General features: G+C 43.2%; 1 protein-coding gene across 2 annotated transcripts in view; it reads right to left on the bottom strand.

Moving 5' to 3' along the window:
* Positions 1–23938, bottom strand: part of pip5k1ba (phosphatidylinositol-4-phosphate 5-kinase, type I, beta a) — a 206970-nt gene that overhangs the window by 102284 nt on the left and 80748 nt on the right. For both annotated transcript variants that reach the window (XM_070887204.1, XM_070887209.1), the window contains exon 2: positions 3458–3537. The gene's annotated coding sequence lies outside the window, so the exon portion shown is untranslated. The remainder of the gene's footprint in view (positions 1–3457; positions 3538–23938) is intronic.

Below are 23938 nucleotides of genomic sequence, written 5' to 3'. Positions count from 1 at the left end.
GAGCCTTTACGTCTGGTGGGCTAAAACGTAATCGAGGTGTATTCATGGGTTCTTGCCTAATCATAGAAACTTGGAGAAACATTGGTCAAGCTCTTGGAATTAATTAAACTAGTAGCTTCTAAAACAGGTAAACAACACAAAGTGGTACATTCATTATGGCTCTTACCCTTCCTAGGACTGATTGGAGTGGGTACTTCCATTGTCTAAATCTGCTTGAATGCTGGCCTAGGATGGGGATTGGCGGCAGTGGGGGGGGGGGGGGGAAAAAGAGGAAAGAGAATCTGAGGTTCGGGGTTATCACCCTTGGGTATTTGAAGCCCAGCTCTAACCACCACAAAGGGCATGACTCATGGACATGTCTGGGGAATCTTGCCTAAGGGACATGCCCTTGGTTTTATATCAGAAGAGTTGACCAAATTCTATGCTCATTTGGAAGATCCTGGGGGATGATTCGGTAGGGTTTAGTTACATTGGGCTCAATTTTCCCCAGTATTTGTACCGTTTGTTTTGGAGTAGGCTGCTTTTTTTGGCCTAATTTAAAAATCCCCAGTTTCCCCAATCAATTTGCACCAGCGTAACTGACTTAGCTACGTTTTTTTTTTAATGCAAGTTTGTTTTTCTCAAAAGGGGGAGTTACCAGCCACCTACACCAATTCTGCCAATTTAGGAAACTTTGGCCAGCTAATAATTATTCCATTTCTACTTAGGCCAGCATATGTAGCCTCTCGAGAAAACCCTTGGAGAGTTAAACAAATCGACGCAGGTAAAGAAATCAGCGCAGGTAAGTGCAGCAGATGCCCAGACAGCAGCAGCAGGGGAGGTAAGAGAGGTGGAGGAGGGGAGCCTTTGACTGGAAGGGAGGAGATCACTTGGCTTGGGCTCGGGGCAGGAGAACTCACTGGCAGGAAAATGCACTAGCAAGCCCTTCGGCTAGGGCTAGGGGTGGGGGAACACACCGGCAAGAGAATCGAACCGGTGGGGACCGAGAATGGGACTGGACCAGCAAGCCCTTCCGGCAGAGTTGGAGGTAAGTTGCTATTATGTGTTTTTCAATTATTTTAAAGTGTTGAGAGGTGGCTGTATGCTTATGTCCCTGATTACCATAGCTGCCCGATCTTTTTGGCACAGATCAAGACTCCACCCAAAATGGGTTAGGCCACGCCAAAATGGAGAGATCCTAAGGGGAAACTTACAACACTTTTTTTTGGCGTACTCGAGCCTTTTTAAAAAAAAAAATCGGGCTTAGCTCCAAGTACGCCAAGAAAATGCTTTGGGGAAAACAGAGCCCATAGTGTCAAGTGCCCGAGCACAGTAAGCAAGACTTCCTGTCCTACCTGGCCATTATACATGGTCGCTTGACTGAGAGTGTTGGCATTCTATTCAACCACGAGGGAGGGGCAGTATGGCCGAGCCGGATTCTTTCAGCAGGAGTCAGTGCAAGGGAACTCAGTCATGGAAACCAAGGCCTAGTTTCCCCTTCCTAATTCAGGAGCACGGAGACCAAGTTTGAAGCCCCTCCTGCCTCTAATGGGGATTAGGTACTTTAGCACAAACTAGGAACTGAGCCAGGCCTGAATGGCTCAGTTACGAAAGGCCTTTAATGTTGGAGGAGAGAGGGATGGAATATACGACAAACAGAAAACTTTTAATAAAATAAAAATCTAGGCAGAGCCCTCAGATTAACAATTACATTTATAGAGTGCATTTAATGTAGCAAAATGTCCCAAGGCGCTTAACAAGAGCGATATCAATAAAAACATTGACACCGAGCCACAGGAGGAGATATCCCGACAGATGACCAACAGCTTGGTCAAAGAGGTAGGTTTTAAGAAGCAGCTTAAAAAGGAGGGAGAGCGAGAGGGGTTTAAGGAGGGAATTCCAGAGCGTGGGGCCTCAGCAGCTGAAGGCATGGCTGCCAACGGTGGAGTGATTGAAATCTGGGATGCTCAAGAGGCCAGAATTAGAGGCACGCAGAGATCTGAGGGTTGGAGGGCGGGAGGAGATTACACTGCTCTCAAACAAGAGCATGTAATATAAACTAAATACATCACATTGAGGGTTCTGATACAGGGTCTTCATCTGAAATATTAATCCATCTTTTTTCTTTACAGATGTCAATGAATCTGTTGGGTATTTCCAGCATTTTGTTTTTATTTCATATTGTGGGTTTGGGGGAATTTACACACAAGTATAAAATGAATATTTGAATCCAAGGCCTTTATCTCACGCCTGTAAAATCAAAGCCTCTCTGGTGGTAAATTGAGAAAACTGCATTAGAAAGTACTGTTTATTACAGAGAACATAAATGAAGCTCAAAGCAATGAAGGTGTCAACCGTGGCTCTGTTGGTAGCACTCTCATCTGAGTCACAAGGTCGTGGGTTCAAGTCCCACTCAAGGTTTGAATACAATCTAGGCCGACATGTCCAGTGCAGTACTAAGGGAGCGCTGCACTGTCGGAGGTCCCGTCTTTCGAGTGTGATGTTAAACCGAGGCCCCGCCTGGCCCCTCAGGTGGACCCAAGATATCCCATGGCCACTATTTCAAAGAAGAGCAGGGGGGGTTATCCCCGATGCCCTGGCTAATATTTATCCCTCGATCAACGTTACTAAACAGACAGATTATCTGGTCATTAATACATTGCTGTTTGAGAGAGCTTGCTGTGCGCAATTGGCTGCTGCATTACCCATGTTACAAAAGTTACAGGCATTAAAACAATTGTGTGCTTTTAAAAAATATATATTCCAACACATTAGGTTGGAGGTGGGACAAAGGGCTGTTTAAGTTGAGAATCATCCAATTGGATAATTACAGCATAGGTGGAGGGAGAGGGTGTGCTCAGGATGTTCAAACATACCCTGAAATTTCTGTGAATGCTTTTTAATTGGACCAATCCTTCTTTTGAAAGAACGTGCCTTGGATCTCTTGACCGAAACAAATAAATGTTCTCCCAGAGCTGGTCAGTTCTTCAATTCGACCGGTGAAAACTGATTAGTTGGGTTTGCGCTGTGACATGTTCACTGGGATATTGCAATGAATAGTAGCAAAGCTACCAACAGATTAAAGGCACATAACTGGGCACTTGGACTGCACGCTTTAGAGATTTTGTCCAACAAAACTGCCTTTTCTTTCCATTTGCTCAGTTGAATTGTTAGATGAGCAGATGTAACAACATTTCTATTTGAACCTTATTGCGAAATTCCCATTTGAGAAATTGACCTTTTGAAGTGGTTTGGTTTGGCTCATACCCAAACACTTCTCCGTAAATCAATCCGGCTTTATGTCACTGTCACAGTGTGGCAAGTTTCCACAAGGAGTTTCTATTATAAATGTGGACATAGATATTTATAATGGAAAAAGTTTGCAGGAAATGCATGCAAATATTAAGGTTTTTTGAATGCATTAGATATATGTATTTCCTCAATTCCAGACCCCAGAATATATACCGTCTCATGTTACCTTTCTTGACAATAGGGTTACAAGTCATCTGCAGATCATGACAACGAGCTCCTGCATTTACACTATGTATAGTTCAACACCTGTTGATCAAAATGAAACGTATGAGAATTGGCACAAAATCTATACACAACTTGCATTCTAGAACACCTTTAATGTAGCAAAACGTCCCAAGGAGCTTCACAGGAACATGAACAAAATTTGACATTGAGCCACATAAGGCGATTAGGATATTAGGAGATGACAAACAGCTTGATTTTAAGGAGGGTCTTAAAAGGAGGAGAGATGCAGAGTGATTTGAGGAGGGAATTCAAGCTTTGAACCTAGGCAGCTGAAGGCATGACCACTAATGGTGGAGTGATGGAAGTGGGGATGTGCAAGAGGCCACAATTGGAAGAGCGCAGATGTCTCAGATGTTTGTAAAGCTGGTGGAGGTTAGGGATAGGGAGGGGCAAGGCCATGGAGCAGTTGAAAACAAAGGATGCGAATTTTAAATGCGAGGTGTTGCTGGACCAGGGACCAATGTAGTTCAGTGAGCACAGGGGTGATGGGTGAACGGGACGTGGTGTAGGTTAGGACACGGGCAGCAGAGTTTTAATGAGTTGAATATAGGGAATATGATTAAGAAGTTTGCAGACAACACTAAAATTGGCTGTGTGGTTGATAGAGGAAAGTCATGGGCTGCAGGAGGATATCAATCTACTGGTCAGGTAGGCAGAGCAGTAGCAAATGGAATTTAATTCAGAGAAGTAGGAGATGGTGCACTTTGGGAGGGCTAATAAGGAAAGGGTATACACATTAAGCGGTAGGCCACTTTAGTGTAGATGAACAAAGGGACCTTGGATGCTTGTCCACAGATCCCTAAAAGTAGCAGGCCAGGTGGATAAGGTGGTTAAGAAGGCGCATGGAATGCTTGTATTCTATGCCCCGGCCAATAAAGGCAAGAGCAGGGAGGTTATGTTTAAATTGTACAATATTTTGGATAGGCCACAGCTGGAGTACTGCATGCAATTCTGGTTGCCGTATTATAGGAAGGACATGATTGCACTAGAGAGGATGCAGAGGAGATTTACTAGGACGCTGCCTGGAATGGAGAATCTTAGTTATGAGGACAGATCGGATAGGCTGGGTTTGTTCTCATTGGAACAGAGGAGGGAGAGGAGACCTCATTGAGGTGTACAAAATATTGAGGGGCCTGGACATAGTGGATAGTAAGGGTCTATTGCCATTGGTGGAGGGGTCTGTTACGAGGGGGCATAGTTTTAGGGTGATTGATGGAAGGTTTAGAGGGGATTTGAGGGGGGACGTGGGGATCTGGAACTCGCTGCCTGGAAGAGTGGTGGATGCAGAAACCCTCACCACTTGAGATGGTTGGATGGACACTTGAAGTGCAGTAACCTGCAGGATTACGGACCTAGAGCTGGTAGTTGGGATTCGACTGGATGACCCTTTGTTGGACGGCGCAGATATAACTGCTAAGTACTGCAGGGAATAGAATACGGATAGGGTAATCTCCTGGACTAGTTTCGATCGCCTGGATGGGTCGGAGAGAAATTTCCCCAGATTTTTCTCTCCCTAAATTGGCCTGGGTTTTTAATCTGGTTTTTGCCTCTCCCAGGTGATCACATGGCTCCGGTTGGGGTGGAGTATCGATGTTTTCAGTATAAGCGGCGTTGCAGTTGTGTGAGGCGGACTGGTTGGGCTGGGTACTCTTTGCCTTTCCGTCATTGTTCATAAGTTTATATATAATCTTTAGGGCTGCTGATCAAGGGCCGTGCGGCTCTTTGTCAGCCGGCGTGGACACGACGGGCCGAAATGGCTGCCTTCTGCACTGTAAATTTCTATGTTTCTACGTTTACGGAGGGTAGAATGTGGGAGGCCGGCCAGGAGAGCGTTGGAGTAGTCAAGTCTAGAGGTAACAAAGGCATCGATTTTACTGAGCAAATGGTTACCACTATGTAAGCTCCTGCAGGAGACATTTATTTTCAGTAAGTTCTAACACATCCTGATTATTTACTCCTCTGCCTTGACATTTTTGTCAAAAGGTAAAAGAATTTCTAGAGAACTCAGGTCACATCTGAAAATGTCATCCCTCCTCAAGAAAAGATGCAATGATTGAATTATGCTTGAAAGGGAAATGGTTGAAAGGCAATGAAATGGCAGTAGTCAATATCAAAGTATGATCACAGCATGCTGCCCCCTCTGAGGGATTTCCAATATTTCCACAATAAAATTCAAGGATTCACATGACACATCCTAGAGTAGAAACTGGAACACAAATTAATTGTGTAGAGACAACAAAGCAAATTTAATGTTTGTTTTGATTCTAATCTTTGAATTATTGTTCGAGCAATGAATTAAAAAACAGGGTAGAAAAACATTTAGAAATAAATTCATCAAATATACAATGTGAGCCAATGTTACATTTGGCAATAGGACAGAAGTAGGACTTTCTGGAATTCATGTGGAAGTCTAAAATTTATGATTTTAGTTTAGCTTTAGTATACCACCACATCCCGTTCCCCTCCAAGTCACACACCATCCTGACTTGGAAGTATATTGTTGTTCTTTCATAGTCGTTGGGTCAAAATCTTGGAACTCTCTTCCCTAACAGCACTGTGGGAGTACCTTCACCACAAGGACTGCAGCAGTTCAAGAAGGTGGCACACCACCACCTATTCAAGGGGAAATTAGGGATGGGCAATAAATGTTGGTCTCATCAGCAACACCCACATCCCATGAACAAATGAAAAAAAATTCTGCAAAGGAATACAAGTCAAGAAACAGATTTTTCAATTGCCCTGTTCAGGATTGTTTAAAAAAAAATAGGGAAATGTGATACATTTTAAATCTCTATCTTTAATATCTATATTTGAGATTTGCCTGGTCATTTATCTTACTGCAATTGTTAGTTCATCTGAAACATCCAGATAGTCACGAGTTATATCGATGACCTTTCACATTCCCTTGGGAGACAGGGCATTATTTATATGAAAATACATTTTCATAAAAGCCAAATAGAGAAGAACCAATATTTTGATCAACAATACTCCAGGTTGAACATAGAGTACAGGAGAATGCACCAGGCAGCATGCTTCATCAAGACAGCTACCTTAGACTGTAATGGTGGATGGACAAAACCCTCACACATAAGCTTGCATTACTGATGGGGACCTCGGTTCAGTAATATTAGAATTAGCTACTGTTGCGGTTTGGTGGTATTTTTTAACCAAAATGATTTGAGTGCTATTAAATGAAATCGGCTACATTGATTTTCCACTACTGTTTACTTTTAATAAAAAGACAGTAGTTTACGTTTAATACCTTTTGCCATTCTGACCCCCCGACCCCTCAAAGGTCTGAGTGTCTTCACTCTTCTGCTGTCTGAAGACAAGAATCTAGAACTTGCCGATATGAACTGGTTGGGCCGATTGGCCTATGTGCCGTATATCCTATGTAAACGAGAGGTTCATGTTATATATGTATGTAAACCTCACCAATATGCAAGACTTGCCACCAGGGGGCACACCTGTGGGAGACCCATGAGTCACCTGTGCACCCTGGGCAAGCAGGTATAAAAGGTAATCTACCATGCTGCTTCCTCACTCTGGAGTCACATTAGAGAGACCAAGGTCACAACAGTTTGAGCTTACAATACAGTCTTGGAGTTATTCTGAACACCTCAGTGGGCTAATTACAGGGACAAGGATTACTGCGGGGAAACATTATGTCACTAGATATTGTGTATATTATCTCGCACAATGGTTCTCAGAGTGCAGGCTAATTTGAGAGAACGATATATATATTTGGTGAAGCCATTAAATTGCAACAGGACGTCAAGCTGAACAAAGGGAATGTGAATAGGTCATGCTGTCATGATGAAAGGGCAAACCCACAAAGTAAAAAAAAATGGCCACCACGATGAAAACTTCTAAATTCAATAAACCTCTTCAATTCTTTAACAAATGAAGACAAATCACTGAGCTCCAGCAGGGAATAAAATCCCCAAATAACTGCCCCCAACAAAAAATACGTTAAATGTGCAAAACAAATACAGAACTACAGATTTGTGCACTAACAGCATGCAATTGTATTCTTACAGAACCTACTGTAAAAATGTATCTTTTAGATCAGACCCGCATTCTTTGAAATTATGGAAAATAAAACATTACATTATGCACTTGATAAAATTAAGATCTAAAATTGACAATTTACTGTCCTAAATGGAAGGGTAACAGAAGAAAATCCTACTTCAAATCCAGAGACTGTAAGCCATCAAATGATCTATGCTGGTCAGCAAGTAGTAAAGTTGCAATCAAGTTTCAAAATAGTTGGACACTATTTCGATGAGTTGGGGAGTTCTCCCTGGTGTCCTAACCAATATTTAGCCCTCAACAATCATCAAACAGATCATTTTGAGCATTCGGTTTTCCTGTAGATTGTTCCGTCCCGCAAAGTTCTATCCAGCAGTAAACAATTTGTCTAAAATACTTCATGAGCACATTTAGTCTAATATAAGACTGAATCATCTAACTATGAAGAGCAAATTGTATGATTTACAGCTGTTGTGCAACATTAAAGACATTTACTGATTAAGATGCCAAGTCCCTCCAACAATTTATGGTAAAAAGTACAAAGGTGCCTTGATGCAGTCACACAATCATTAACAAGTTTCTAAAGGAGCAGTACAAACTGAAGTAACTTCACAAGAGTTTTATATTAATGTACATCTAAATAAAATAAAGACATACTCGTACAAGTTGTTCAGTCCATCATAGTTCTCAAAAACTGATGTTCCTTTTCTGTCATACTACATCTGCAAATATTTTCTATTAATTTAAAATCAGGACAAAATAATGTGAAGATTCTCTTACAGGATTGGCTCTTTGTGAGTGACAACGGCAACAGAAATAATTACTTTAGTACTTCTACCATCATATTTTAAGATAAAAGTAACCCACCTACAGGTTTTAAAATATCGAAAGGGAAGGTGCAAGTCTCTGTCCAGGATAAGTTTAATGGGCGTGTTCTACAATAGGAACTCAAGTCATTTGTGAATTGTGCAACACGTTTTTCCTTCCCCTCGAGATATTTGGGACATAGGCCAGGCCACTTTTAATGCCCATCCCTAGTTGCGCAGAGCGCGTGGTGATTGGGCCTTCTCCTTGAACTGCTGTGGTCCTTGTGCTGATGGTTCTCCCATGATGGTGACGAGTCATTTTCAGGATTTTGACCCAGCAACGGTGAAGGAACGGCAGTTCGAGTCCAAGTCAAGATGGTGTGCGACTTAGGAGAATTTTGGGAGGTGGTGGTGTTCCCAGGACATTGCTGTTCTTTAGCGGTAAAGGTCACAGGGTTGGGGAGATGCTGGTGAAGCAAGTCTGGCTAGATGCTGTAATGTATCCTGTAGAGATAGTGCACACTGTAGCCACAGTGAGTCAATGGTGGATATGGAGTTCTGTGGCAAGCTTCTGATCAAGTGAACTGCTTTGGCTTGGAGGGTGCCGAGCTTCTTCACTGTTGTGGCAAGTTCGGATTTCCTACAGATTCCTGACTCGAGCTTGACTATCATGGGGAGGAATTTAGGCATCAGGAGGTTAGACACTCGTCGCAGAGTACCCACATTCTGCCCTGCTCTTGCAGCAACTTAGAAACAGAAATTTACAGCGCAGAAGGTGGCCATTTTGGCCCATCGTGTCTGCGCCGGCCGACAAAGTGCCGCCTGGCCCTCTGTCAGCAGCCCTGAAGGTTACATATAACCCTACGAACAATGAAGGAAAGGTAAAGAGCACCCAGCCCAACCCGCCCGTCCCACACAACTGCGACACCCCTTACACTGAAACATTCTACACTCCACCCCGGCCGGAGCCATGTGATTTCCTGAGAGGGGCAAAAACCAGGCCGATTTGGGGGGGGGGGGGGGGGGGGGTGCGGGGGGAAATATCTGGGAAAATTCCTCCCCGACCCATCCAGGCGATCGAAACTAGTCTAGGAGATCACCTTGGCTGCATTCGATTCCCTGCAGTACTTAACCATCATATCTCTGCTTTCCAACAAGAGCTTATCCAGTCTAATCCCACTTACCAGCTCTAGGTCCATAACCCTGTAGGTTATGGCACTTTAAGTGCCCATCCAACCATCTTTAAAATGTGGTGAGGGTTTCTGCATCCACCACTCTTCCAGGCAGTGAGTTCCAGATTCCCACAACCCTGTGTAAAGAAGCCCCCTTCAAACTCCCTTTGAACCTTCCACTACCCACCTTAAAGCTATGCCCCCTCATAAATCGACCCCTCCACCAATGGAAATAGGCTCTTGCTATCCACTATGTTCAGACCCCTCAAAGAGGTCTCCTCTCAACCTCCTGTTCCAATGAGAACAAACCCAGCCTATCCAATCTGTCCTCATAACTAAGATTCTCCATTCCAGGTAGCATTCTAGTAAATCATCTCTGCACCCTCTCGAGTGCAATCACGTCCTTCTGTAACACGGCAACCAGAACTTCATGCAGTACTCCAGCTGTGGCCTAACCAAAGTATTATACAACTTGTTGGTATTGGTGGTGCAGTTAAGCTTCTGATCAATGATGACCTCCTGACAGTCAATGGTTGAGCTTCTTTTCCATGTTGCCGATGACCATTGCGTTGCACTAATGCACTTTGCCATGTGTCAACTTAATCTGGATGGTTCCAGGTCCTGCTGTAGGCTGGCATGTGGATTTTGAGTGTTTATGTCCTGCACATTCCCTTGAAAACACATTTTCAAAAGGGAAAACTTTGCATGTGGGATCAGAGGTGATGTCATCTCTTGTGTATGACTAGCGTCTGACTGGATACTGTGAGCTCAAAGTAAAAAGTGACCGTAGCCTTTTATTGCAGGTCTTCAGAGTGCCTCTCCAGCCAGTGAGGCCTCCTTAAGTACCTGTGCTCCCAAGGGATTGTGGGATCTCTTGGGACTCCAGGGGATGAGCCCCCTGGTGGCTGTACAAGGTATATACACGTTTATATACATAACAATCTCCATGACATGGAATGCATTACACAGAAGTAATATTAATAACTTGATATCAAGACAAAGAACAACAACTATCTTTGAAATACAGTCACTGGTCAGCCATGGCTCAGTTGATAGCACCCTCGCCCAAGTCAGAAGGCTGTGGGTTCAAGTCCCACTCCGGTGACTTGAGCACATAACCTAGGCTGACACTCCAGAGCAGTACTGAGGGAGTGCTGCACTGTCAGATATATCGTTTTTTGGATGAGATGTTAAATCGAGGATCTTTCTGCTCTCAGGTGGACGTAAAAGATTCCATGGCACTACTTTGAATAGCAGGGGAATTCCCCCGGTGTTCTGGCCAATATTTATCCCTCAACCAACATCACAAACAGATTATCTGGTCATGGTCACATTGCTGTTTATGGGAGCTTGCTGTGTGCAAATTGGCTGCCGTGTTTCTTACATTACAACAGTGACTACACTTAAAAAGTATTTAATTGGCTGTAAAGTGCTTTGGGGCATCCTGAGGTCGTGAAAGGCGCTGTATAAATGCAAGTCTTTCTTTAATCACATCAGACAGTTATAGATGCCGCGAATGGAAAGAGTCTATTGTCAATGTCAAGACGACCAAGTTATGTCAATTTCCACAAACGTGTTTGTAATCACTCTCCCTGTTCTAAGTGTTTAACTGCTTGACTCGGTAATCCTTTATGATCTACACTGGAATAAACAAAATGGGGTAAAAATCAACAAACTTTTATTTATACACTGCTTTTCCTGACCTCAGGACATCCCAAAATACTTCCCAGCCAATGAAGTATTTTGAAGCGTGGTCACTGCTGTAATGCACGGAAACACGGCAGGCTAATTTGGTCTCTCCCGTAAGCAGTCTGAGCAACTTATGTCCCGAAGTGTGCCCGTACTGTCCATTATCTAATTATAGATATACACTATACAATATTATAGAATTATAGAATAGTACAACATGGATAGAACAATAGGAGCTCCTTGTGCCTTCAATGTGCTTCTCCAGTCTTTCTGAAATTCGACTGAGACACGTAGCGAGATGAAGCCATGTTGCTAAATCACATCTAAGAGAAAGAAAATCAATCACATGCTGATTTTCTGAAGTGCACCATCAAAAATACCTACAGCTGCACTCTGCTCCATGACTTACATAAGAGAGATAATGATATATGGTGCTGGACTGTGCTCAGCTCAGCAATGTGCATTCCAATCAGTGTATAGCAAACTGGCCAAGAGTCTTATTTTATCTTTAAAGTAGGTACCAACGCTCCAAATCCCAACGTGACAGGCTCACAAACATCATCTTTTAAATCCAGTATTCGATATTTAACTACCCATCATGATATCCAACACCATCTACATTTCACATTCATTATGCATGAAGCACTTTAAAAACCAGCAAAGATTTAGCACCGATAGAATTTGCAATAGGCCTAATGTTTCCAGAAGGTGCAGCTTGATTTTCTCTTTTAAAAGGCAAGTCTGAAAGTACCCTAAATGCTGCTGGTCCCACCTTGTTCAATCCCATCTCCGAAATGCAGAGTGACAACAGCAGTATGTTTACTGCCATATCTTGGGGAAATTGGGCCTTCTCACATTCCGTGGGAATATGCCACTGCTGCTCTTGTGGGATTGGGGATTGTACATGACTTTTTTGATAGATTGTTAATGTTAAAATGTATGAATAATGATACAACAAACAATGCGAATTACAGATCTTAATAAAAAGCATAGCATGCCTCAAGAACAACATGATGCAAATACTTTCTGATCTGTGTTCATCATTTGTTTTTGGCAAGGAGTGAAAACTACTTGTACATATGAAATTGGCAATTAAGGGTTGACAACATAACATTATTAGTGCTTAACCAGTGGGAACCTGGTCAACCTGCGCCATCTCCAGGCCAGGTCCAATACCACCCTAACCTCGGTCGTCGAGCTACAGTACGCGGACGCCGCCTGCATTTGCGCACAGAGGCTGAACTCCAGGACATAGGCGACGTATTTACTGAGACGTACGAAAGCATGGGCCTTACGCTAAACATCAGTAAGACAAAGGTCCTCCACCAGCCTGTCCTCACTGCACAGCACTGCCCCCCCCAGTCATCAAGATCCACGGCACGGCCCTGGACACCGTGGACCACTTCCCATATCTCGGGAGCCTTCTATCAAGAGCAGGCATCGACGATGAGATCCAACACTGCCTCCAGTGCGGCCTTCGGCCACCTGAGGGAGAGTGTGTTTGAAGACCAGGCCCTCAAAACTGCCAGCAAGCTCATGGTCTATAGGGCTGCAGTAATACCTGCCCTCCTGTATGGCTCAGAGATATGGACCATGTACAGCAGACACCAAGTTGCTGGAGAAATATCACCAACAATGTCTCTGCAAGATCCTACAAATCCCCTTGGAGGATAGGCGCACCAGTATCAGCATCCTCAACCAGGCCAACATCCCCAGCATTGAAGCACTGACCATACTCGATCAGCTCCACTGGGCAGGCCACGTGTCTGGCATGCAAACTGAGACTCCCAAAGCAAGTGCTCTAGTCGGAGATCCTTCATGGCAAATGAGCCAAAAGTGAGCAGCGGAAATGCTACATGGACACCCTCAAAGCCTCCCTGATAAAGTGCGACATCCCCACTGACACCTGGGAGTCCCTGGCCCAAGACCGCCCTAAGTGGAGGAAGTGCATCAGAGAGGGCGCTGAGCACCTCGAGTCTCAATGCCAAGAGCATACAGAAATCAAGCGCAGGCAGCAGAAAGAGCGTGCGGCAAACCAGTCCCACACACCCCTTCCCTCAACGATTCTGTCCCACCTGTGAGTCTGTGGCTCTCGTATTGGACTGTTCAGCCACCAAAGGACTCACTTCAGGAGTGGAAGCAAGTCTTCCTCGATTCAGAGGGACTGCCTATGATGATGATTAGTGCAAGTACTAATATAAAATGTTTATTAAAACCAACTTGCATTTATACATAGTCTTTAAAAACGGTTCACGGCATTTAACAGGAGCGATCAAACACAATTTGACACCGAACCACACAAGGAGATATTAGGACAGGTTGTTCAGAGTTAGGTTTTAAGGAGCCTCTTAAACAAGTAGAGGGAGAGAGAGGTTTAGGGAGGGAATTCCAGAGGTTAGGGTCTCAGCAGATGAAGGCACGGCCACCAACAATGGGGATGAAGGGAGTTGGGGATTTACAAGGACCAGTATTGATGGAGCAGAGATCCCAGAGGGTTGTAGGCTAGAGGAAGTTACAGTAATTTGGAGGGGCGCGGCCATGGAGGGATTTGAAGACAAGGATGAGAATTTTCTTTTAAACCGAGGCGTTGTTGGACTGGGAGCCAAAGTAGGTCAGCGAGCAGAGGCGGTGATGAGTGAAGGGGACTTGGAGAGAGGTAGGATACAGGCAGCAGAGTTTTGGGAGAATGAACAGAGACAGATAATGGAGATCCAGAGCTCCCAGAACTTGCTTTTACTTATTCTGACCCCATCTAAATTTTCTAGTTCACAACTGTATTTGAAATGCTTAATCCTATCCTAATCTGACCCCATGGTTATCTATAAGTATCTTCCAAAGTTCTGAGGTCAATAACCAGGAGGGATCAATTTAAAGTAATTGATTGAAAGATTAGCAGCGAGTCTAGGAGAAACGTTTTCATCAGGAGGGTGGTGGGGGTCTGGAATTCAGTGCCCGAAAGGTCGAGGCAGAAACCTTCATTGCATTTAAAAAGTACTTGGATATACGTGAAGTGTCGTAACCTACAGGGCTACGGACCAAGAGCTGAAAAGTGGGATTAGACTGGATAGCTCTTTTTCGGCCGCCATGGACACAATGGGCCAAATGGCCTCCTCCTCTGCCATAAATTTCTATGGTTCTATGATAAAGGAAAACTCTAAGAAGCATTTATGAAGTGTATCCATTTAGGTCTAACTTTAGTTACAATATTCAGGGCTCCGAGAGAAACTGAGCAAAAATATCTTTGAAGTGAAAAGGGCAATTTAAATATTTTACGGTGGCAGTAAACAAATTCACAAAATGTTTTAGATGCTTTTGGATGGAGACTCTTGTATTTTATCTTTGCATACATCAAAAGGGTAAAGGCCATTGAAACACAGGACACGTCATTACATAGAATTTACAGCACAGAAACAGGCCCTTTGGCCCATACTTTCTAGACCAGTTTATGGCTCACACGATGCTCCTCCCACCCTACTTCATCTCGCTTGAACAAAATATCCGACTATGTTTTTCTAGTTTCCCCTTAAATGTGTCTGTACTATTCGTCTCAACTACTCCATGGTAGCGAGTTCCACATTCTCACCACTCTCTGGGCAAAGAGGTTTCTCCTGAATTCCCTATTTGATTTATTAGTGACTATCTTGTATTTATTATGACCCTTTAGTTCTGGATTTCCGCACAAGCAGAAACATTTTCTTTACGTCTACCCTATTGAACCCCTTCATAATTTTACAGACCTCTATCAGGTCACCCCTCAGCTTTCTCTTTTCTAGAGAGAAAAAAATGAGCCCCAGCCTGTTCAGTCTTGCAGTCATGACAAACACATCTGAAATTATTTTAAGGAGGGGGGATTTAAGGTCTTAGTTGAAAAAGATAGAAGTAGCATTACAAAAATAAGCTACAAGATACTTTAAACCAAAATGGAAAGGTCATTTGTCCAAATGAAAGCTTCCAAGCCAATTAATCCTCATCCCTTGTACAAACAAGCTTGTCTGTATGTGTGAATATGCCCAATAGCCACATTCTCTTCCTTTTTGTATGTAGCATGGCTAACATTAAGGAAATGTTCCATACAGACTCACCCCTCCTGTTCACAACAAGTTGCATTTATATAGCACCTTTAATGTAGTGACTCAAAACAAGAGAACTGTATCTGCCAATGTGAAAAAGTTGGTGGTGTATAAAACTGTCCAGTGATGCCAGTTGTCATTAGCCCTGAAACCCCTGTCGGAGGCTTTCCCCGGGTGTTTGCGTGAAAAGAAGAGAAAAGGGTGCGCAATTACCTTTAGCTCAGGCGCCCACCAGCGATTGCAGTTTTAGGCTCAAGAGGCATGCGCATCGGAGTGCGCGCACGTCTGAATAGATGTAGAGCCGGAGCCATGTGGACCTGGACATCCAATCAAGGTAAAGTATTTTCTCATTCACAATAATGGGAACTCTAAGTAGGAGTTCTCATTACAAGAACCCCCCCCACCTCCCACCCACCCAACACAATTTTTAAAAAAATCCCACATATTTAAATTAAAGTTAATAAATGTGTTAAATAAAAATTGGAAAAATATTTTTTGTTCGTAAGTTTTGTAATTATAGTTTAAAATAAACTTACCTTAGTGGGCAGGGTTTTTACACGAGTTTTTAAATTTTATTTTTATATGTTTTAAAACTCTTAAGCTGGTAAAAGTATGCTATGCACCTGCTTTTACCAGGCACAAGAGTTTTAAGGACATTTGCTGGGCAAGAGATAGGCAAATACAGCAATTTTGCCCATGCAAATGTCCTTGCTGCCGAGATGCGTGCGATCTGCCAAGCTAGAGCTCGACAGATTGGAAAACCAGCTTTGCGATGCCTTCCGAGGTTCCCTCACACTCCGTATGGAGGCCGGAATTTCAGGGCCATTAAGTCATGTGAAATACTGACTATTTATAGAACTGCACTCTCTAATCAACAGAGGGCTAATATGGAACTTCAAGTTTCAACCATGGCTCAGTCGGTAACCATCTCGCTGCTGAGTCAGACGATTGTGGGTTCAAGCCTCACTCCAGGGCCTTGAGCACAGCATCTGGGCCGACACTCCCAGTGCAGTACTGAGGGAGCACGCCACTGTCAGAGGTGCCATCTTTCGGATGGGTCATTAAACCACTCAGATGGGTGTAAAAGATCCTAAGGCACTATTGTGAAAAGGAGCTGGGGAATTCTCCCTGGTGTTCTAGCCAATATTTTTCCCTCAACCAATATCACAAACAGATACTGTTTAAATCTGAGTAGCCACATCACTAAAATGGATTATCTGGTCATTATCACATTGCTGCTCGAGAGCACTTGCTATGCGCAAATTGGCTGCCGCGTTTCCTGCATTACAACAGTGACTACTGTTTTTTTTTTAAAAAGTACTGTAATATTTTATTGCCTGTAAAGTGCTTGGGACATCCCTATATAATACAAGTCTTTCTTTTCTTTCAAGTGATTCCAACTTTAATTTCTATGGACAACTCTAAGTTGTATGAAAATACCATACAAATCACAAAGAGAGATGTTAGGACGTAGGATAGCTGCTTAAGTTTGAACTAGTTCAGGTGAATCACCACTACAGGAGTTTGCTAGATAGGGTCTTAGGTTTCCTTCCTTTACAGTGGTCCCGTGACCTTGGCGAATAACCTAGATGTATTCAAGGAGAAGCTAGATAAACACGAGGGGAAAAGGGAGAAAGGATCTGGTGATGGGATGAGATGAAGTGGGGTGGGAGGAGGCTCGTGTGGATCATCATCATCATCATAGGCAGTCCCTCAAAATCAAGGACGATTTGCTTTCACTGAGTTCTCAGGTGACTGTACAGTCCAAAACAGGGAATTACAGTCTCCGTCACAGGTGGGACAGACAGTGGTTGAAGGAAAGGGTGGGTGGGGAGTCTGGTTTCCGCGCGCTCCTTTCGCTGTCTGCGCTTGGTTTCTGCATGCTCTCGGCGGCGAGACTCGAGGTGCTTAGCGCCTCCCGGATGCTCTTCCTCCACTTAGGCCAGTCTTGGGCCAGGGACTCCCAGGTGCCGGTGGAGATGTTGCACTTTATCAAGGAGGCTTTGAGGGTGTCTTTGAAACGTTTTCTTTGCCCACCTGTGGCTCGCTTGCCATGTCGGACTTCCGAGTAGAGTGCTTGCTTGGAGAGTCTCGTGGACCATTTGCAAGGGCAGATATCGTCAACGAGGTCCAACACTGCCTCCAGTATGCCAGCGCAGCCCTCAGTCACCTGAGGAAGAGAGTGTTTGAAGACCAGGCCCTCAAATCTGGCACCATGCTTATTGTCTGCAGGGCAGTAGTGATACCCGCCCTCCTATATGGCCCAGACACGTGGACCATATTTAGTAGACACCTCAAAGTGCTGGAGAAGTACCATCACGATGCCTCCGCAAGATCCTGCAAATCCACTGGGAGGATAGACGCACGGTCAGTATCCTCGCTCAGGCCAACATCCCCAGCATAGAAGCATTGACCACTCAACCAGCTCCGTTGGGCGGGCCATATTGTCCGCATGCCCGACCAGAGACTCCCAAAGCAAGCGCCCGTGTGGAGCATAAACATCAACACATACCTGTTGGGCCGAATGGTCTGTTCCTACGCTGTAAAATTCTTTGTAATTCTATGTTTTAAAAAAACACAAACCCAGGTAGACAGTAATTGTATGTTGTAAATTTTTACATGTACATGGAACTGTTAGTCCGTAAAATTCATCTCTGTTCTAGTTTATTACATAGCAATTTAAGTGGGATTCAAGTGATTGGCCAACAGCCACTACTCAGCAGGAGGCCTTTGCCTCTATAATAAAAGAAGGTTAATCTAAGCCCTACTACACTAATTTACTAGTTGTCAAATTATCAAGCAGAGTTGTATAAAGAAATTAAACATTGCTAATGCCAATAGCAATCCCATCCCTTTTCATTTGATGAGTCTGATTCACTGAAATGTACCATTAAATTTAGTCCAGTTTCCAAAATGGGTTCCCCTTCCTTCCCTTGAGGAAATGTGGATCGTCACATCCAGTATTCCTTGCCTCTTGATGACACTAAATGTCGTCTCTAGTTTAAAGCATCTTGCAACCACTACTGTATCAAATGGCACGTTATTGATTGGGATACTGTGAATGCTAACTGAGCGCAATACAATAGATTTCTTCAAAGAAAAATGGAAATGTGAGATGGTCACTCGGCAATAATACCATTTATCATCGCTTAAAACAAAAAAATCCATATCAAAAACAATACAATTTTATATTAAAAGTTAAACAGCTCGTTTAGTGCACTAAATGCACACAGATCACCACCTTATCTGTTATCCAGAACTGAAAATAAGCTATTTTCACTGTAAGCTATGCTGAACATCTTCAAACTTATAGCAAATTTACAGGCATGCTGTAAAGGGAGAGCTATCGATTCCAAAATTATTTCTTCTTTTCTACTCTCAAAAAATATGAAAACTGACGAATAAACTATATCTATCCCAGCACAATATCTGCTCAGCAGCAAGTGAACGTCTTGGAGGCAATATCAGATAATTAAGCAGGAGGAGTTCATACTGATTCACTATTGGAATCAACTCTGGTCATATTATTGTAGTACTGTAATGACAAAGGTGACCAGTCTGAAGCAGATTGAAAGAGCTGGTCAGATTTAGGTCAGCACAACAAAATTGCAGAATGGTGCATAAGGCCGTCAGGTAAAAAGGCCATTGGGACCATAGGACCAGAGAACACAGATGGAGGCCATTTGGCCCATTGTGCCTGTGTCGGCTCTTTGAAAGAGCTCTCCAATTAGTCCTCCCGCCCCCCCGACCCCCGACCACCATAGCCCTGCAATTTTGTTTTCCCCTTTAAATATTTACCCAATTCCCTTTTGAAAGTTACTATTGAATCTGCTTCCACTGCCCTTTCAGGCAATGCATTCCAAATCATTGCTCGCTGTGTTAAAAAAAAAAAAAAATTCTCCCCTTCTGGTTCTTTTGCCAATTACCTTAAATTTGTATCGTCTGGTTACCGACCCTCCTGCCACTGGAAAGTTTCTCCTCATTTACTCTACTAAAGCCCCATCAATTGAGTTATTGCCTCATGTGTAAAACATCTTGGGACAACGCACACATTATTTTGTTCCAAAGAGTATTTTTTTTTAAACCTTGAAATCAACTGAAAATGCTATAAAACACAAGTAACAGTTCACGAACAGTGACGCATTTTATTCCATATTCAATCCAAAGTAAATAATTGTTAATATAGATACACATGTTCAATGACACAGCAGTTTCTAAATTTTAAATATATCTTTTAAAGCACGTGTGTTACTCAGCAGTAGGCGCTAGAGGGTGAGAGAAAGAAAGAGAGACAAGAGAGAGAGGAAGAGAGAGAAAGAGGAGAGAGAAAAAAAGAGAAAAAAGAGAGGAGAGAGAGGAGAGAGAGGAGAGAGAGGAGAGAGAGGAGAGGAGAGAGAGAGGAGAGAGAGGAAACGAGAGAAAGAGGAGAGAGAGAGAGAAAGAGAGAGAGAGAAGAGGAAGAGAAGAGAGAAGAGAGAAGAGAGAGGAAGAGAAGAGAGAGGAGAGCGAGGAAGAGAAAAGAGAGAGGAAGAGAAAGAGAACAGAAAGAAACAACATGTCCCAAAGCACTTTACAACCATGGAGTATTTTTGAAGTGTAGTCACTGTTGTAATGTGCAGCCAATTCACGCACAGCAAGCTCCCACAAACAGCAATGTGATAAATGACCAGATATTCAGGGATGAATATTGGCCAGGACACCAGGGAGAATTCATCTGCTCTTCAAAATAATGGTTGTGGGATCTTTTCCATCCAGAGGGAGCTTCGGTTTAACGTCTCCTCCAAAAGACGACACCTCCAGACATTGTAGAACTCAGTTAAATTAGGTGCACAGGTTGCATAAATATGGTTTGTATTCCCTTGAGTTTAGAAGTTTGAGGGATGATCTGATCAAGGTGTTTATAATTATAGAATTCAATGAGAGAGAGAGAGAGAGAGAGAGAGAGAGAGAGAGAGAGAGAGAGAGAGAGAGAGAATCAGGAAGCACTTTTTCCACACAGTGGTAATCTGGAACTCTTCCCCCGTCCCCCCACCCAAAAAAAGCTGTGGATGCTGGGGCTGGGGTGGGGGTGTCAATTGAAATTTTTAAGACAGATCAGTATATATTTATTGGGTAAGAACAGCGAGGGATATCGATTAAAGGCAGGTAAATGGTCTTGAGATACAGATCAACGATGATTTAACTGAATGGCAGAAGAGTTGAGGGGCTGAATGGCCTACTCCTGTTCCTATGAGAAATATCCATCTACTCATTATTTCTATCCTTCAGCTATCCCTTTTCTGAATCTTTGTTAACTACTCTGTTCCCTGGGCCATAACAAGCATGATGTTTTGGATTTTACGCTCAGCTGTGTATTTATAACTGTCTTTGGAAGCCTAGTAGCTGCCCACATTTAACAAAGTGGAAAATCAGCAGCAGCAATATCACGACCCATTACAGTCACCGTCAATGATAGAAAACATGCCACACATCACCTACAAATATTGGTTAAATCAGATGAATGGTGAAGCATGGATGGAATGAAGATTATTGGAACTAAATTCATAACTTTGAACACCTCTACTAAATCTCCCCTTTACCTTCTCTGCTCAAAGGAGAACAATCCCAGCTTTTCTATCTCCCCACATAACTGAGGTCCATTTCTGGTACCATTCCTAGTAAAGTCTTCTCTGCACCAATGTCCCCCGTAGGCCGCACTGCCTCCTACTCAGCCTGCCTTCCCCAATGAGTGGCAGATTTTTGCACAATGTAAAAGCCAGCGAGCGGCCTTGCAAGGGACCTTGCAGATGACTGCGTGGCTGCGCAACTTAGCAGGAACATTGCTCTGCACCCTCTCGAAGGCCTTGACATCCTTCCTAATGGGTGGTGTCCAGAATTGGACAATAATTCAGTTGGCAAAGCAGGTAGCTATTTTCATAGGTGGTATTTTCATAAAGCAAATAAGATATTTCTATTCTCTAGCCAACCACATCACTTCCTGCATTTAGTCTTCTAAAACTTCTGAAGAACCAGGAGGTTATACCCACTGGAAAAGATTGAACACACATGGTCTTTTTTCTCTAGAAAAGAGAAGACTGAGGGCTGACCTAAGAGGTCTTTAAGATTAGGAAAGGGTTTGATAGGGTAGATGCAAAGATGTTTCCACTTGAGACCAGAAGCAGGTACTATCAATATAAGATGCCATCACTTACAAATCCAATAGGGAATTCAGGAGAAACTGCTTTACCCAGAGAGTGATTAGAATGTGGAACCCGCTACCACAAGGAGTGAAAGAGGCGAATGGCAGAGATGCATTTAAGTGGAAGCTAGATAAGTACATAGAGAAAGAAATAGAAGGATATGTTGATATGAGATGAAGAAGGGTGGGAAGGAGGCTGGTGTGGAGCCTAAACAATGGCACGGACTAGTTGGGCCAACTGGCCTGTTTATGTGCTGTAAATACTTTGCAATATCATCACTAACTGGGAATGGCAACAGCTGAGGCCTAACCAGGGATTTATAAAGATTTACCATAACTTCCTTGCTTTTGTACTCTATGCCTCCATTTATAAAAGGCAAGGATCCTGTATGCTTTATTAATTTTGTGTTAATCCTCCCCACCTCGCCTGCTCCTTGAACTATTCTGGAAATCTCAAGAAATCTAGGGTTTTCTGACTTGGATACATAAAGAAAACATCTCAAAAGGGACAACAATGAATATAAATGTTAAGTAGAAGATGCAAGGAATCTTCCAGTTCGATTTCGAGGAGGTGGGGGGAAAGAGGGAGGATTGAAGCGGAATAAAAACATACGGCATGATTCGGTCCGAGTGGGAACAAAAGCCATCTGGAAGGGTATGACAGCTGTTCCTTGAAGAGCCCCCAGTTACTTTAGACCATCACAATCTCCTGTGGGGATTCATTACATCTCTGAGATGAAGGCAACATACTAAATGGTGGTGAAGAAAGGTATAATTAAAATAGAAAATTGCCACAATGGTGTAAAAATAGAACCCCTGCTGGCCATCCTCCAAGAAATCTGACCCAATTATAACAACTGGGCTTTTCCAAACAGATAAACACAATCATTCTACCGCTCCATCATCGAAAGTTGGATGACCAACTGCATTTCAAGGGAGAATTCAATGGATGCAATGAAAACACTAAAATAAGTGTATATTGATAACATGCACATCAGTAAAATTACAGATTTGGCAAAAGAATAGATTTTTAAAATATTAATACGAGCTTCGAAACCCAAGCTAGACACCACCTGATCACAATCTGACTACTCATAAGAAATAGAAGCAGGAATAGGCCATACGGCCCCTCTAGCCTGCTCCGCCATTTAATATCATGGACGATCCGATCATGGACTCAGGTCCACTTCCCTGCCCACTCTCCAGAACGCCTTATTCCCTAATTGTTTAAGAAACTGTCTTAAATTTATTCAATGTCCCAGCTTCCACAGATCCACAACCCTCAGAAGAAATTTCTCATCTCAGTTTTAAATGGGAGGCCCCTTATTCTAAGATCATGCCCTCTAGTTCTAGTCTCCCCCATCAACATCCTCTCTGCATCCACCTGGTCAAGCCCCCTCATAATCTTAAGTTTCGATAAGATCACCTCTACTCATTGGAATTCAGAAGAATGAGGGGTCCAACCTACTCAACCTTTCCTCATAAGTCAACCCCCTCATCTCCGGAATCAATCTAGTGTACCTTCTCTGAACTGCCTCCAAAGCAAGTATATCCTTTTGTAAATATGGAAACCAAAACTGCACACAGTATTCCAGGTGTGGCCTCACCAATACCCTGTACAACTGTAGCAAGACTTCCCTGCTTTTATACTCCATCCCTTTGGCAATTAAGGCCAAGATTCCATTGGCCTTCCTTATCACTTGCTGTACCTGCATATTAACCTTTTGTGTTTCATGCACAAGTATCCCCAGGTCTTTCAGTACTGCAGCACTTTGCAACCTTTCTCCATTTAAATAACTTCCTCTTTGATTTTTGTTCTGCCAAAGTGCATGACCTCGCACTTTCCAACATTGTACTCCATCTGCCAAATTTTTGCCCACTCACTTAGCCTAGGTCCTTTTGCATATTGTGTGTCCTCTTCACACATTGCTTTTCCTCCCATCTTTGTATAGTCAGCAAACGTGACTACGTTACATCCTTCCTCCAAGTTGTTAATATAGATTGTAAATAGTTGAGGTCCCAGCACGGATCCCTGCGGCACCCCACTAGTTACTGATTGCCAACCCGAGAATGAACCATTTATCCTGACTATTTTCTGTTTATTAGCCAATCCTCTATCCATGCCAATATATTACCCCCAGTCCCGTGAACTTTTATCTTGTGCAGTAAACCTTTTATGTGGCACCTTGTCAAATGCCTTCTGGAAATCCGAATACACCACATCCACTGGTTCCCCTTTATCCACCTTGTTTTGTTACATCCACCAAAGAATTCTAGCAAATTCGTCAAACATGACTTCCCCTTCATAAATCCATCCTGACTCTGCCTGACCGAATTTTGCTTTTCCAAATGTCCTGCTACTGCTTCTTTAAAAATGGACTCCAACATCTTCCCAACCACAAATGTTAGGCTAACTGGTCTATAGTTTCCTGCTTTTTGACTGCCTCCTTTTAAAAAAAAAATAGGGGCGTTACA

Source organism: Pristiophorus japonicus, chromosome 1 (assembly GCF_044704955.1).
Source record: "Pristiophorus japonicus isolate sPriJap1 chromosome 1, sPriJap1.hap1, whole genome shotgun sequence".
Lineage (NCBI taxonomy): Eukaryota > Metazoa > Chordata > Chondrichthyes > Pristiophoridae > Pristiophorus > Pristiophorus japonicus.
This window is presented reverse-complemented; position numbering and strand designations above follow the sequence as displayed.